The sequence below is a fragment of the Molothrus aeneus genome, chromosome 6, assembly GCF_037042795.1.
Source record: "Molothrus aeneus isolate 106 chromosome 6, BPBGC_Maene_1.0, whole genome shotgun sequence".
NCBI classification, from domain to species: domain Eukaryota; kingdom Metazoa; phylum Chordata; class Aves; order Passeriformes; family Icteridae; genus Molothrus; species Molothrus aeneus.
Window position 1 is genome coordinate 7,892,284 of NC_089651.1, and position 14,967 is coordinate 7,907,250.

A 14,967-nucleotide genomic window follows, 5' to 3' on the forward strand; every position below is an offset into this window, starting at 1 on the left:
CCAAGCGCAGAGCTGGCAAAATAGATTTAATTATTAGTGAGTTTTAGTTGAAATGAGTGTTTAAATCAAAACAGGAAGAGAAATACAGAAAAAAAAAAAAAACAACCAAAATGAAACAAATGCAAACTAAAACAAGAAAGTGATGATGTTTTCACAGTATTTTCAGTTGGTACTTTTGTTAATGTTCCTATTGATGTTGCCATAAAATTACATCGATGTTGTTCCTAAGTTTGAGAAAAGAAGACAAGGGGAGGTATTGTCAATGATCCTATGCCTTGGAATGGGATTTCCCAGGGAATGAAGATGGTTGAAAAATAGCAGATATATTATTTATGTGGTCACCAGCATTTTTCAGGTGTGGTGAAACAGAAACAGTTATTTTCTAATAACTACATCCATTGAAATACACAGAGTGGGGACAGAGGGGCCAAGGACTGATCTGGGTGAGATTCCCCTCAACTCCTGCCTCAGAAAGGAGGAAACAATTAACAAGGAGGGAAACTAGCCAGGAGAGGGCAGAGTCAGAAAAGCTAAGGGAGGAGAAGTTTGGAGTGTGGAGCTGGTGGCCAACAGCACAAACCACGGGAAAATGGGGCAGGGATTTGGATTTCCAGCTCCAGGCAGGATGAGCTCCAAGAGAAAGGGACCAGGGCAGCATCTCAGCCAGGTGAGCAGGAGTGTCCCAGTGGCAGCTGGAACTTGCACATGCCCCCAGCTGACTTCCACTGCAGATTAACAGGGCTTGCTCGACCTACTTTCCTCATCTTGGTACATGGAAGGCTTCAGCACAGTGGCTTTTTTGGAAACAGGATGCAATTTCAGGCAAGAATGTTCCTTCAAAAGTAAATAAACATGAAACGGATGGGATGTTATGTTCTATTAACACTAATCACAGACTTTTCTGATTGTTGAATTTTCTGAGCACCAGATTCCTGTCAAGGCTCTTCCTGCTCTCTCCTTCTTTTTCTTATTTTTTTGGCTCAATGAGATTAAAAATCTATGATGTTTCTTGTTCATCAGTCAAGGAAGAAATGCACTTCTTCAAGCCTTTTATATCTTCAATATCTTGAAAGTAATTTGAATTTGTGTGAAGCCATATTACAGAAGCCTTGCAGGTCTGTATTTGAGTTGACTGATTTTATTTTGTCATGAATAGACAGAATTGTTATGGTGCCCATTTACTCAGTAGGACTTGTAGCAAGATATATTTTTGTCTCTAGGTTATCAAAAGTCCCACCTGACATAAAAATTGTAGGTAAAAAAACAGTTGCTCTTCTTCAAAAGGATCATTGAATTTATTTCCAGTCTCTGAAATTTTACACTTAAGAGCAGGCAGAGTGTATATAAAAAGGCAGAGTGTATATATATAAATTATGAGTTTAAGGTAAATGCTCATAGAAAAAATCAATTTTGTATCCTTGCTTAAAGGATGAGATGTGTCTCTTTTTGCAGCCCACATTTGTTGTTCCCTGCTCCCTCATGCATGGCAGCTGAAGGGAGATCTCCCCTCCCTATTTAGTCATTTGGGGATCTATTTACAGGTATAAATTGTCCTCCTTGACGCCACTGAAAGGTGACTTTCCAGAGGTCACGTGAGCACCACATGGAACAGAGCCCTGTCTAAAAAGATCTCTGGTTTTGCTGTATGGATATTGTTATTTATGCACAGCCCAGCACCTCATGCAGTGAAAGACTTTTCTCCTATGCTCACATAACTCAGCAAATGTCACAAGAGTTTGAAAATATAGCTGATATTTAAATAAGATGGATCAACATAGAGTATAATGGAATTGGACTAAAATTCTACAAGACAGTGAAATTGCCTGCTTGTTTCTTGTAGATAGACCCAAAACTCGTCGTGCCGAGTTACAAATTCAATGTAATGCCAGTAGATGGAGCTTGACACTTCTTGGCAAGATCCCCTCACATTAGTACAGCATGGGAATTCTTATTGAAAACAGAAAAGCAATTTTTGTTCTTTTCCTTTCAGCTTAATTTGCTTTTGTGGGTAAGATTTGTAATGAAAAATACTGTCCAAACATTACCTGTTGAAAGGCAGGTTCAGATACTGTGACTGTGCAGAAATACAGAGGGGAAGCTTATTAATGCTGCTTTAAAAGCATCGTACCTCTGAATTGTTCTGGACTGTGTTTTTTGGCATAACTTTTCACAGAGAGTCAACAGAAGTCTTGTGCTAATGTGAAACTGAGGACAACAGGACTTAGTGTGGGGCTAAAGAAGGCAAGTTCTGAAAAGCTCCAATGCTTAAGAATAGAGTTAAGCAAAGATACATGCTTTACTGATCTTGGCCTTGGTTTGCCTAATTTCTTACTAACAAACACTGAATAACACAGGAATGTTTCTCTCTTGTGAACATGGAACATAAAGCTCTTAGTCCACATGTTTTAAATAAATCCTCATCAGAAGGGTTGTCAACCTGAAGGTTGCCTGTCTCATCTTTTTTGTCCTCAGAAACACCTCACAAAATTTGTGAAGTGCAAACTAATAACACCCTTGCTTCTCCTCCAGAATTACTAAGATAACATAGACTCTCCCACCCTGGAGTTACGAGTAGAGCAAACTGTTCATTTTCAGTATTCCAGGTATTTTTTCCCAGAGGATGGCTACTTCATGCTATTTTCTGGGTACATAATCCTTCACAAAGAAGTAACTTAGTAGTGTTTGACCCTTTGGACAGCAGGAACTGATTCCAACTGGCATGGCAGCCACAGCAACGTGGGTTATCCCTTTGCCATTCTGAAACCATGGATATTCATCTTGAGTGACATGGGGAGAGGACTCAGATCCTCAATAAAACACGCATAAGAAATGATGAGAACTGAGGGTTGCTGTGGGAAACTGCATTTCATCTGGAGCCACAGCACATGCCATTGCAATTCCAGCGATGGCAGCAGGGACAGGGCCGCAGCAGGGACAGGGACAGGGACAGGGACAGGGACAGGGACAGGGACAGGGACAGGGACAGGGACAGAACCACAGCAGGGACAGGGACAGGGCTGCAGCAGGGACAGGGACAGGGATAGGGACAAGGCTGCAGCAGGGACAGGAACAGGGCCACAGCAGGGACAGGGACAGGGACAGGACCACAGCAGAGACAGGGTCACAGCAGGGATAGGGACAGGGCTGCAGCAGGGACAGGGACAGGGACAGGACCACAGCAGGAACAGGGACAGGGCTATGGCAGGCACAGGGACAGGACCACAGCAGGAACAGGGACAGGGCCAGGGCCAGGGCCACAGCAGGACAGTGACAAGGCTGCAGCAGGGACAGGGCTGTGGCAGGGCAGTGGCAGGGACAGGGCCAGGGACAGGACCACAGCAGGAACAGGGACAGGGACAGGGCCATGGCAGGACCACGGCAGGGACAGGGACAGGGCCACAGCAGGGACATGGACAGGGCCAGGGCCAGGGCCACAGCAGGACAGTGACAGGGCTGCAGCAGGGACAGGGCCGTGGCAGGAACAGGGCCAGGGCCAGGGCCAGGGCCAGGGCCAGGGCCAGGGACAGGGACAGGGCCACAGCAGGACGGTGACAGGCCGCAGCAGTGGGAGGGTGGCCACATTCTGCATGAGTCACGGCGAGGCTGCAGATAAAATGCAGTAAAACAGTTTGGCCAGGACAGTGCGAACAGCCACAAGGAGAGATAAAGTCAAGTGATGCTTTGAAGGTGGTCTGATGTTTAAATATGGTGCAGATTAGAGAGGCTGCCAGAGGGCTGAGGCCTTGCTGAGCAGGGCCTGCATTGTTATTCCCGACTTTGTCTCCACATGGGGAAATGGGGGAGCCTGATCCTGCAGATAATGCAGCAAATAATGCTGCCCTTGCCCTTGTGCCAAGGCTTGCCTGGTGTCAGTCATCCCCAGAGACAGCCCCATGTTACACAGGGACAGTCCTGACCTCAAACGATCCCACTGCAGCAGGACGCTGTGTGGGGGACCAAAAATATTTTGGAAAAAATTCTTTCAACTAAACTTCTGTGAATAAGGATGAAACAAGATGAAGAAATCCCAACCACTATTCAAGCTCACACCAGTGATCTTGCTTAGGGTACTCAGCATGTGGCACCAGTGGGTGTCCTTGATATAGTTCTCTGCTTCATTTTTAATCAACTCCACCTTCCCTTGTGCCTTGTCCTTCTCCCTTGGAAAAAATCACATTGGACTAAGCTCTGTCCTTTACCACTTCCCAATCCCTTCAGAGGTTATTTCCTTTCTTGGTTAGCACACAGGAAACAATCTTAATGCTACACACAATTATTCAGAAGTACATCTTTTTTTTTGAACAAACCAGAAGGAAATGAACTGCTCATTCAGACAGATTCAGTAACCTGGGATCATGGCCTTGCTCAGAAAACCCATTTTCTCATTGTTGTTTTGGTTATCTTTTTATGTTTAACCATTCTCCTCATTTTCTGTCCCTCACCCACTCTGTGCCATTACCTACTCTTCAATCTGGTGATGGCAAGTTATATGTTTGGCAATGGGTTTCCTGCTTCTTTTCTGAAGCAGTTAGGATGTCTTCAGGCTCTGGAGCAAAAATAAATGCTGACTACTGCTTTTGATGCAGAGGAATGTTACAACATAGTCCATTACCAGATGATTAGAGGAGCAGAAATAAACCTTGAGCACGAAGCTGCAGTTCCCTGCTCAAATGACACTAACCCTATTTATAGACACAGAGTAGGCAGAAAGTAGATGAGGAACCAAAACATTAGGGAAATAATTTTCTCAGGCACTACCAGGCAATGACAGAATTATCTCAGTAGTATTTAGCTTTTGATATTGGACAGCAGGAAAGTGTGTGAAGGGCTCTGGGACAGCCTCACCAGGCTCCGTGAACTCCTGAGGAGGAGCACCACGGCCTGGAGGCAGCTGTGGAAAGGCTGAACAGGCTGAGGTGGACAAAGGTCTGAACAAAATGTGCAGTGTCTGCCTTTCCAGGGAAGTGACTGAAATTAATGACATCCTTCATGCTATTTTTAGGCTTTCTCTAATCCCTTACTCTTGAGGGCCCAATGATGAGCAGAGTAGAAATTATCATGATGGGAGAGTGCCAACATCCACAGCTTGGCAGATGCTAGAATTGGAAGCATTGAAAGGTTGATGGATGGTACAAGATTTGAAAAGATTTGAAATTTTTGGATGAATGTATCAAAAGTAAGACACACTGAAGGGGAAGCAAGGCATTTTATTTACTGTGATGCCTTAGGTCTTAGCTTTTATATTTTTCAGATTCTGTGCTGCTTTAGTGTGTAGTTCTGAGCTTCATATTAGGGGATGGTGAGCACTCTGCACAGAGCAGAGAGAAATAACAATTCCTTCTCTAGCTGGGGGCCAAGGACAAATGATCCAAATCTCAGGCCCAAGAGCACAAACAATGTGGGCTGAAGAGAGAAAAACAAGAAGGATGGGACTTCATATCCTAAAGCTGTAATTGGACAATTAACTCCAATATGCAAATGGGCCAGAACTTATCAAAGTGGGAGACCCTGTGACTGGTTGTCCATTTTGTGACCATTTTGGGTTTATCTTGGGTGCAGCCCTGGCTGGGCTCTTGTACTGCCCAGGCTGTAGCCACTGAGGTCTTTTAATAAATCCCTACTTTATTCTTTAACTCCATCTAGCCTCTGTTCTAGGCCAGCCTTCACAAGGCATCAACTGATTCCCTTCAAATGACACAGGCACATAAAACACTATCCTTGGAGGAGACAAGAGCCCCACCTCCACTCTAGTCACAGACTTGCAGAATAGAAATGATATAAAAATTAATGGATTTACACCAAAGATGAAAATATTTTGTACAAAAAATTGCTTTTAGGGCTCAGAGGGGACTGACTGGGATTTGTAGTGAATTGCCATGAAATGCTTTATCAGGAGAGACATACAGCAGGTTATGCTATCACACAACTCTGAGCCAGTCTTCTAAGTTTTTGGTAAAAGGGTTTTTACATGTTAGCTCAGACAATTAATCAGGCTGAACATGTTTTCCTACAAAAATGTTACAATAAGAGCAAGACTACTTTAGAAGTTGGCCTCTTTTCTTCTGAAATTACATGAAACTCATTGCTTGAAAGGTATAACATGGGATAGGGATTTGAAATCTATTTCCTTTGGTTTCAGTGGTATCATTCAGGGTTTATGTGGACTTATAATAGGGAATTATGTGACAATAATCTGCAGCCTGGCCATAGCATCTGTTTCATACACCTATAGAGGAATTAGCCTTTCCCAGGAATTCTCATTGCTGCAAATCAGCCAAAGCCAAGGTCTATGCAGGGAAAAGGAAACAAATTAAAGAGAGAAGGGGGAAAGAATCAGATAATTTATTTCAAGAGGAGAAATTAATTCATTGAAAGAAAGAGGTTTAGTTCTAGAAGTAGTGAAAATGTGTAATGAATCATCATAAAACTGAACAGGAAAGTACTGTGAGAATGGCATATGCAGAATGAAGTTGGAAAATTAAGGCCAGACTGGGAATTCAAACTCCAAGCTCTCACCAAGGTAGTAAACACAGGAGTAATTTGCCAAAGTGAGGTCGTTAAGGAAGAAAAGCTTGGAAAACTTGTGGGGAAGACAGATGTTCTGTACTTGAGAGAGTGGATTTAAGGTTTTACTGGCCCTTCAGGAAGACAGAGAAGAGATAAACCTAAAAGGCTTGTTGGACTGGGGACACTTTTCCTTTTCCTGTCCAGCTCCTGCCTCTGATGTGCTGCTCCAAAGACAAGCACAGGTCAGGGGAGGACAGTTCAGTCAGGTAGGGAAGCACAGCCAAATGAGGTCTCAGTGTAAACCCACTGAAAGGAAGAGAAGAAAGCAAGCTGTGTCAGAGAGGAGCTGGAATTGATTTGTCATTGTTCTGCAATTAGATAACACTCTCTCCAAATGAAGGATGTAGCACAGAAAAAATGTCAATAGCTAAAACCTGTCACCTGGAGAGTTTATTTACAACACCAGAGACAGGGAAGGAGCTTTTTTTCCTCCCCTTTCCTTTGGCAGTTCCTAAAAATGTTTTTAATGAGGGGTTCAAATCGGTTATGGACAGAGGGAAAGGTGCTCAGGCAGATATTTACCTTCTTCATAAACCCATTAACTGAAAGTTGGAGGGAGGTGGAAGGTGGGTAACGGCAATGGCCATGTCCCATGACAGGTAGGAGGGGAAGAAGGCAGGGCATACCAAGTGGAATTTGCCAGAATAAACCCTGTGATCCTGTTGTGTGGGAATGTGCTGAATTCAGCACCAAGAACAAAGCATCAAAGTCTGTCCAAGCAGCTCTCTGTGCCGTGGGGAAAGCAAAGAGCCCAGGGAGGTGTAAATCCTGTGGGGAAGCCAAGAGCAGTGCTGAAGGAAGCTGATGAACCTGACAGTCAGGACGAGCCAGGTAGCACAAGCTTTGAACTCTGCAATCCTTAAAGGTGGGAAACTCAGGGGTGGTCATAATGAACCATCATGAAAAGAGAGATTTAGGTCAAAGAGAACAGAAAAATAACATCTTTTTATTTGCTTATTTTTGGTTTTTAGGGAAAGCTTGTGTATGCAGTAGCACCTTAGTGATAGGGAAAACTGAAGGGTTCTAGAACTCACCTGCACTGCCTGATGAGGCAATCAATACTGTCCTCAAACTACAAATTCAACCTGTTTCAGTTGTTATTGGTCACTTCACAGGAATGTTTTGTGTCTGAAGCCCTAGAGAGCAGTCATCTGTAAATAAACCCTAAAGAGCTGTTTCCATACTGCCCCGTGACCAGAAGCTGATACTTGACAATAGCTTTTGCTCAATTTTTATTTTCACTTCATAATTTTTTTCCCCCCACATAATCATATCCTTTAGTCTCCCTACAGTCCTCTTTCTTCTGATTTTCTGGACTGCAGACCAGGACAAATTTTTCAGTTTGTATTTCATTCTTTTAGGAAATTAACTGCAACTTTCAGTACTGATCACTTTGAGCCTATGACCTCCTTCACACTTGTCCTGTGAAAGGACATTTCTATGTCCATCTGGTTGTTTGGTGCAGAAGAAGCCATAAAAGGTGCAAACATTCTCTGAGATACCAAATTTCACACTTTTCTTTTAGTTTTATCCTCATGGAAACTTGGGACAGCAGGCTGGGGATTGCATTAGGCTGCTCCTTTTCCAGTTAAAGCTCTCACTACCAAGACTTAGCAAATAAAACTTGAAGCTCCAGAGTTCTGTTTTTTCACAGATCTCCTCCCTACCTATTTTCTCATCCATCCCTAAATACTATGGGAAGAGTCATCATTATTTCTTACTGTTCTTGGTGTCTTATTCATATGCCTGCTTAGATTTCTCAGCCCACAAATCAATTTCAAATCTCCATCTCAAAGGACCAATAAATCTACTATTTTGTGCATTCTGGCTCTCATTCTCCTCATGGGCTTTCTTGCTATTTTCACTCCATTTTATACTTCCCATCAAACCTGTTCCCATCCTGTCCTCTGTTTTGCCTCTTTTCCTCATTCTCTGCTTGTTTTAAAATAATGTCTCCCTCTAACACACTTTCAGCAAAGCTTTCAATGATGGTCCCACCCACATGCCTTAATCAAAGCCCCATTGAAGACTGTGGAAAGGTTTTCATAGACTTGGATCATGCATTAAAAGTGGTGCCTTTGTGTTCCAGTCTGAGGAATAAACCCAGGGAATATTTAGTGAATCCAAGTTAGTTTTCTTCCTGAAAACTAAATTTTTGGTGTGTTTAAAGTACACCTGCTATTTAACTCAATGTAACTGGATGTATTTGTTAATTTAATCTGAAAAGGAATTAATCTTGGATAATGTTCAAACCCAGAGATTGTCTAAATAAGGAAAGGATTGAAAAGAAAGGAAAACACCAGGAAAGTAATGGATTGAGAGCTTCCTGGAGACAAGAAGCAGGTATAGCCAAATGCTGGAGCTGAGGATTATTTAAAATTCCTTTGACCAGTGTACTTCTTTGTGAGATGGATCAAACATTGTTTCTATTAGATGACAGGGGTTCATTTCCTTTCCTTAGATAAACACTTTAAGGTGCCAGACTCCTCTGTGAGATGATAAATGACTTCCTAGACGTCATCATAAAGGAAGTTGTTCCTTATAACTGTTCTAAATCTGTTACATATCAAATTTCCTGTGCATGGCTGCCACTCTGCAACGCTTTCCAAACTGTATTTCACAAATGCACAGTGTGTCTTGTAACACCAAGACACTCATTTCCCAGCTCCATCTTTGGCCCTGTTCTCAAAACAGAGGAGGTCATGGATTGGATTTAAAAGTTAGCATAACACATCCTGCCTACCTTGAATTACAAAAAATACACAATCTGGATGAGTGATTTACGAATTTCTAATTACAGATAGGACTGCTCTGTTTCAGGTCAGCCTGATGAAGCTGAGAGCAGCTGAAATCTGCTTATTTCAGTGATAGGAAATTCAGGAAGAAGGTTATTGCCCTCTTTGTTTAGAAAAATGTGGACAGTGGTTTATATGTCCTACTGGAAACAACAATAGAATCTGAGATTGTGCTTGTACTCATGTACTTTTAGATTGCCTGATAGACCAATAAATATCCTGCCAGGCCTTTTGGTCTTCACCCATTTCCACTGGCAATAAATTGTTAAAATAAGCCTCTCTTTTTGTGGCACTTGACATTTGAAACCAAGTGCTCATTGTCAGAGCATGTATTGCTATCAAATTATTTTCTCCATTGTCATAAAAGAAAGTTGCAGAGTCATAGAAAAGTAGAGAAATTGTGGCAGAGGCACATGTACAAATACACGTGTATTTGTGGTTGTTCATCACCAGATATTCTTTATGTTGAGATTTGAAGCATGTGTCTGAAAAAAATTCCTCTTTTTAATGGAATATTTTTATTTATTCCTAGTCTTGAGACACATGAGAGACACTTGTTTCCTTTGAGCCCCAGCCAGTTTTTTTTTCCTGTCACTGGATCTGTGTGACAATGTCCTTCAGTGCTCCTTGGGCCAAGATTCAGGTGGATTTCAGGTGCCTAAAATTGCTATCACCAAAAAGTCCTGAAAGACAAATGCAATTCATGTGACCTTTTCTTCCAACTCCCAAATTATTCCAGTTTTCATAGAGTCCTTCTCTTGGTGTGATTCTGTAATCCCCTCATTAAACAACACAGGTTTTTAAAACTGCTTTCTCAATTAACGAGTTCACATGCAATTAATTCAAAGCACTAAGACTTAAACATGTTAAAACTTAAACCTGAGGTACAGGTTTAATCCCATGGAAGGCAGAAACTGGAATTACTTGCATTACATAAATGCTGGGAGAATGTTTCAGAAGGGCTGGAACAGCAACAAATGCGTGTGGGATGGTGAAAGGAATGGTGAAAAAGCACAAGTCCTTGACATATGTATTTGTATTGCTGCTTTTGTTTTAGCTTTAGGGATGTTTGGAACACAACGTGGTCATTCCACAGCTTGGCCTTCCAGTGACAAATCTGAAGGTCTTAGAAAATAATAACTCAAGTTATTCCAGGCTGGTGTTTATTAAGCAACCTTTGAAACACTAAAGATATTAAATCCCAATCTGGTTTGGTCAGGAAAACCTGAGCAAAGAAAAATGTGAGCTAGCACAGAAAAATATCGAGCAGTACTGGGATGTGCCCCAGGCTATTATGAAGTCATTGAACAGAAGGGCTGAGAACCACCACTCTGAAATAAAATAGTGCAATCAAGGCACTTGTTCTTGCACTGTAGAGAACATATTTTAACATGAGGATACATGCATGGATAAATGCAACAGCCCCTGATTTAGCACAACACAGACAAAACCAGCTCCAGCATTTTCATGCATCTCCCATTCTCAAGGAGAAGCATTATTTTTTCTGGACATATTATTTCACTAAAGGCTTCACCAGAGAGGAAAAGACAAACCTATGATTAATATTCCAAAGAGTATATACACCTTTTCATCTACTAGTGAGCTTTGGAGAGGTAAATTGCAATTGCATCTATATACATGCCAGCTTGTCTATTAGCAGGATAGGATTTTTAGTTGTTTTGGTGACTTCAGTGTCCCTAGCAGAGGAAAGAAAATGATCATCCAGTTCACATGGAAAATGGGCAGTTTCAATATTTCTTCAGTGGGAATTTAATCACCTGGAAAAATTCTTAGGCTCAGTTTGTGTGGACTGTTTTTGACCCTGACTTAGCAAAGCTGTGCCTTCAAATCTATATTTTATTGGAGAGAATAAAATACCCATGGCTCAGTATCAGATGGTACAACTGAGGGGGACAGCAGTTTCCAGTGAGTTTGCAATTCCTTTGTCCCTGCAGTCTCTCTCATTCTGCAGGGCACTGCCAGGCAGTGCAGTGTACATTCCCAGGCAGAATAAAGGTATTTGAATACAGATATTTGACCTGAGCATTACAGTGTCCATCAGAGTCCTCAGGGAAAGCCTCAATGCTTCAATCACCTGAAGAGGTTGGTAGCTGTAAGATCTGTTTTCTGGTGGAATCATCACTTGGATGATGATGATGATCAGGAGACTGTTCCAGTGATATGCAATGTTTGCATTGATGTTACTGTAGCCAGTAATTATTTCCTACATTTATTTATTTTCCTTAGTCTGTCAGCCTTCAGGGAGGTGATTAGTGCTGGTTTAGAAATCCTGGCCTCCTTTAGCTTTTACCAGTGGAAAATTCTTTTTTATTCCGTACCTCCATTCAATCCTTCAGCATGTCCCTGAGAAGATCCTGCTTTTCTCCTTCCAGCTTAATGGGGCTGCCACTGTCTTTGTTCTTCATGCTGGAGACATTCTCAACATCAAATTTCCACTTGATCTTCATTTTCACATCACTTAGCCTAAAAATGTCAAGGTGTCTGGGAGTGGGGTCAGGACCCTGTGACTAAGATTGGCCCTATATTTCTCCATTTTCACACTGAATGGGCAGTATTTTAGCATTGTCTTTTCTTTTCTATTTTGATTATAAGCCCCCTGTCAGAGGCAATTTTTCTGGGCAAGGGTAGAAAAGTGACTTCTTATCTCTGCAGCTCCCAGGATGAAAGAGTATTAGATGAGGACATTTTCTGACACCATAATAATTCCAAAATATTTACTTTGATTTGCATGTTTTGGAGGTTCTGGCCATCCCCATCGAAGATTCCTCTGGTGATGAATTGTAGCCCTGGGTTCAGTGCAGAAAGTGCAGAAAATGCCTTTCCTCAAGAAGCTGTCAAGGAAAACTCTCCCTAATGTGACCTTGCCTGTGAGCCTGGATGTACTCCAGCACAGGGGAGCCCTTTGAATCTAAAATGTATATAAACACAAGTACACAAATCCAGTAGCAATACAGAGCTGAAAAAACGTCAGGACACTGTCTCTGCAATAATAGCTCCAGAGCAGGACAGTTTCTCGTGGCTGCTCTGCCTAAAATGGGAAGCAGTGAGCAAGAGCAGCCCTTGGAAGGAGGCACCAAGACTGGCTGGAGCCTTGGGCTGTGTGATGGAGCACCAGGGATGCTGACACCCATGGGGCAAACTGAGGGGCTGCCTCCTGCTGCATCCCATCTGATAGCGCTGCCTTGAAAATATCCTTCATTTTCAGTGTTGCAGATAAGGCCTCTTATTTATGAGAGTGAAAACTCCTCTGGCATCCAGAGGAAGCACCTTGGTGTCTGCCCTGAAAGGCATCGAGGTCTCTCTCAATGCCCTGAGAGGATTAAATACAAACATCTGCTAAGCCTCTTACCATGAGATATCAGTCTGGGCTTGTACCTTCCCCTCTTGTGTGCCCACATAGAAAACATACTCCACGTTTAAGCAGTGCATTTACTCAACACCAAACAGGATGTGAAATAATAACACTTAAAACGAAGAAAAAATGTCTGCATTTCCTGCTGGCTTTATTAACTGACAGATCTCCTGCACTGCAAAATGTATCAAACACTTCCCTTTTGAAAAATGAGGTAGATAATGGCTGACTATTAGCACTAATTGTACCCTGTGATGTTTGGGAAAACTCAAAAGGACGGGAAGAACAGCCAAGAAAAGCTGATAAATCACTACAACAATTGATTTAATGAAGTAATAAGCTGTATATAATACTCTGCTTGCAAGTGAAAAGACACCTCTGCTGGTTTTGATTTGTTGCCAAAAGTAATAAAAGATACAACAACTAAGGAAACACAAAAGCAATCAAGAATGCAACCTATCTTCATGAACATTTTCCTGAAATAAAACATCTTGGAAAATACAGAAGCACCAGGCTCAAAGTAAAGAAAAACCAGCTTGTACATTGGGTTGGGTATTGCAGCATGGAGAAAAAGGAATGAGAAATTATTTTTCCACACATGGTTATAAGTTGCATAATTTAAAATCATTTGACTAAAATTATATGGTGAAAATTAAAGATGGTGACAAAATTTGAGCACCAGACACTAAAAGCCAGCAACATTAACAGAATTTGATTGATTTATTTATTTCCCCATGGAGGGGCAAATTACCCCGGAATTGCCACTCTACTTCTTGCTTGTTCAGCTTCCCTGTTTTCAAGGCTCACATTTAGTTTTACCAAAAAAACTCCAAACACTTCAAGCTCCCAAACTTTTTGATTATGCAGATGTTTCTAGCCTAGTTTTGGGGAGAGTGCCCTTTTAATTTAATATTATTTGTATTCCTTATTCTCTTTGACTAATTTCCCACAAAGAAGAATTCATAGCACTTCTGGAAATAATTTTGCAACATTCAATTTGCAAATTCTGCCACATGAGCAATCACTTCTAATATGTTTTTACATATCTTCCTTTGCTTCTTTTCACACCAGGCCCTAAAATCTCACAACAGGCCCTGCCACTATGCCAGAAAAAGCAGATGTAGCATTTTTAGCCATTAATTCTTCGGCTCATTCAAGTCTTTATGTAAAATTCCTATTTCTAGGAATTGCATCCAAAAGTGCACATGCCTGAAAGGTTATTAAATATTAATATTGGGAAAAGGAAGACTGTTCTCTCTTCTTCCTCTTTCTAAAGTCCTCTTTTGATTTACTGCTTTCTGTAGACCCAAATGTAAATAGTGTCACAGCAAATAAGTGTTTAGTGTCTGTGAAGTTTATTCTATTTGAGTTCTTAAGTCTGAGTTATAATGTATATAAATTAGTGGCCAGTGAGTGTTGTTTAATTATCTGGAAGCCTTGTCATTGACAAAGTGACCTGTGCTGGCTTTCTTGCCAGAAGGAATTGAAGTTGTTATGCTAAAGTCTGGACAATTTGATGCAAATATTTACCCCCTCAATAAAGAGGTGTTAAAGCTAATTCAGCTTTAGGATGTTAACTCCTGGAGATCACACCAGCCCCCATGGGAAGCCAGCTTCAATTCCACAGGGAAGCTTCAGATCCTGCTGCAGTGAATGAAAAGATGCTCTACCAAGGTGAATAAGGATAAGTTTGGATTTCATCATGAGCATGCCTGGGAAAAATGATCTGCACACAAAGAAGGATCCTCCTCTCTGTATGTGCTTCCCTCCCAGTGCCCATCACTGTGGATTTTGTCTGGATTTTTTAGTTCTGAGTGAAGGTCAGTGCAAAGATGAAGATCTTGATGTCCCCACAGCCCATCTGAGATGGTCCAAAATATCTGCCTGTCTTCTGTCTGGAGCCCAAGGTGTGCCCTGTAAGTCTTCCAGCACATGGGTGTACGGGGATAGAATACAAGAAAACAAAGATAGAGTAGAAAGTAATCTTTGCCCTAAGGAGTTGCAGCTGGGCCAATTATCAAAGATTAGGAACAGGCCTGACTTTAACAGGCCACAGTTGTAAGCAATGAGAAGAGGAGTGCTATAAAAGAGTGGGGTGGGTGGGTGAGAAGGGAACTGGAGTCAGTTGGCTGCTTTGTGAAGGAGAACGAGTCAGTGCTCTGAGGAGCTGCCCATGAGAAGCACCAAGCAGGTATGGAACTTTTGTGATAAGGAGATAACATATGGAACCCC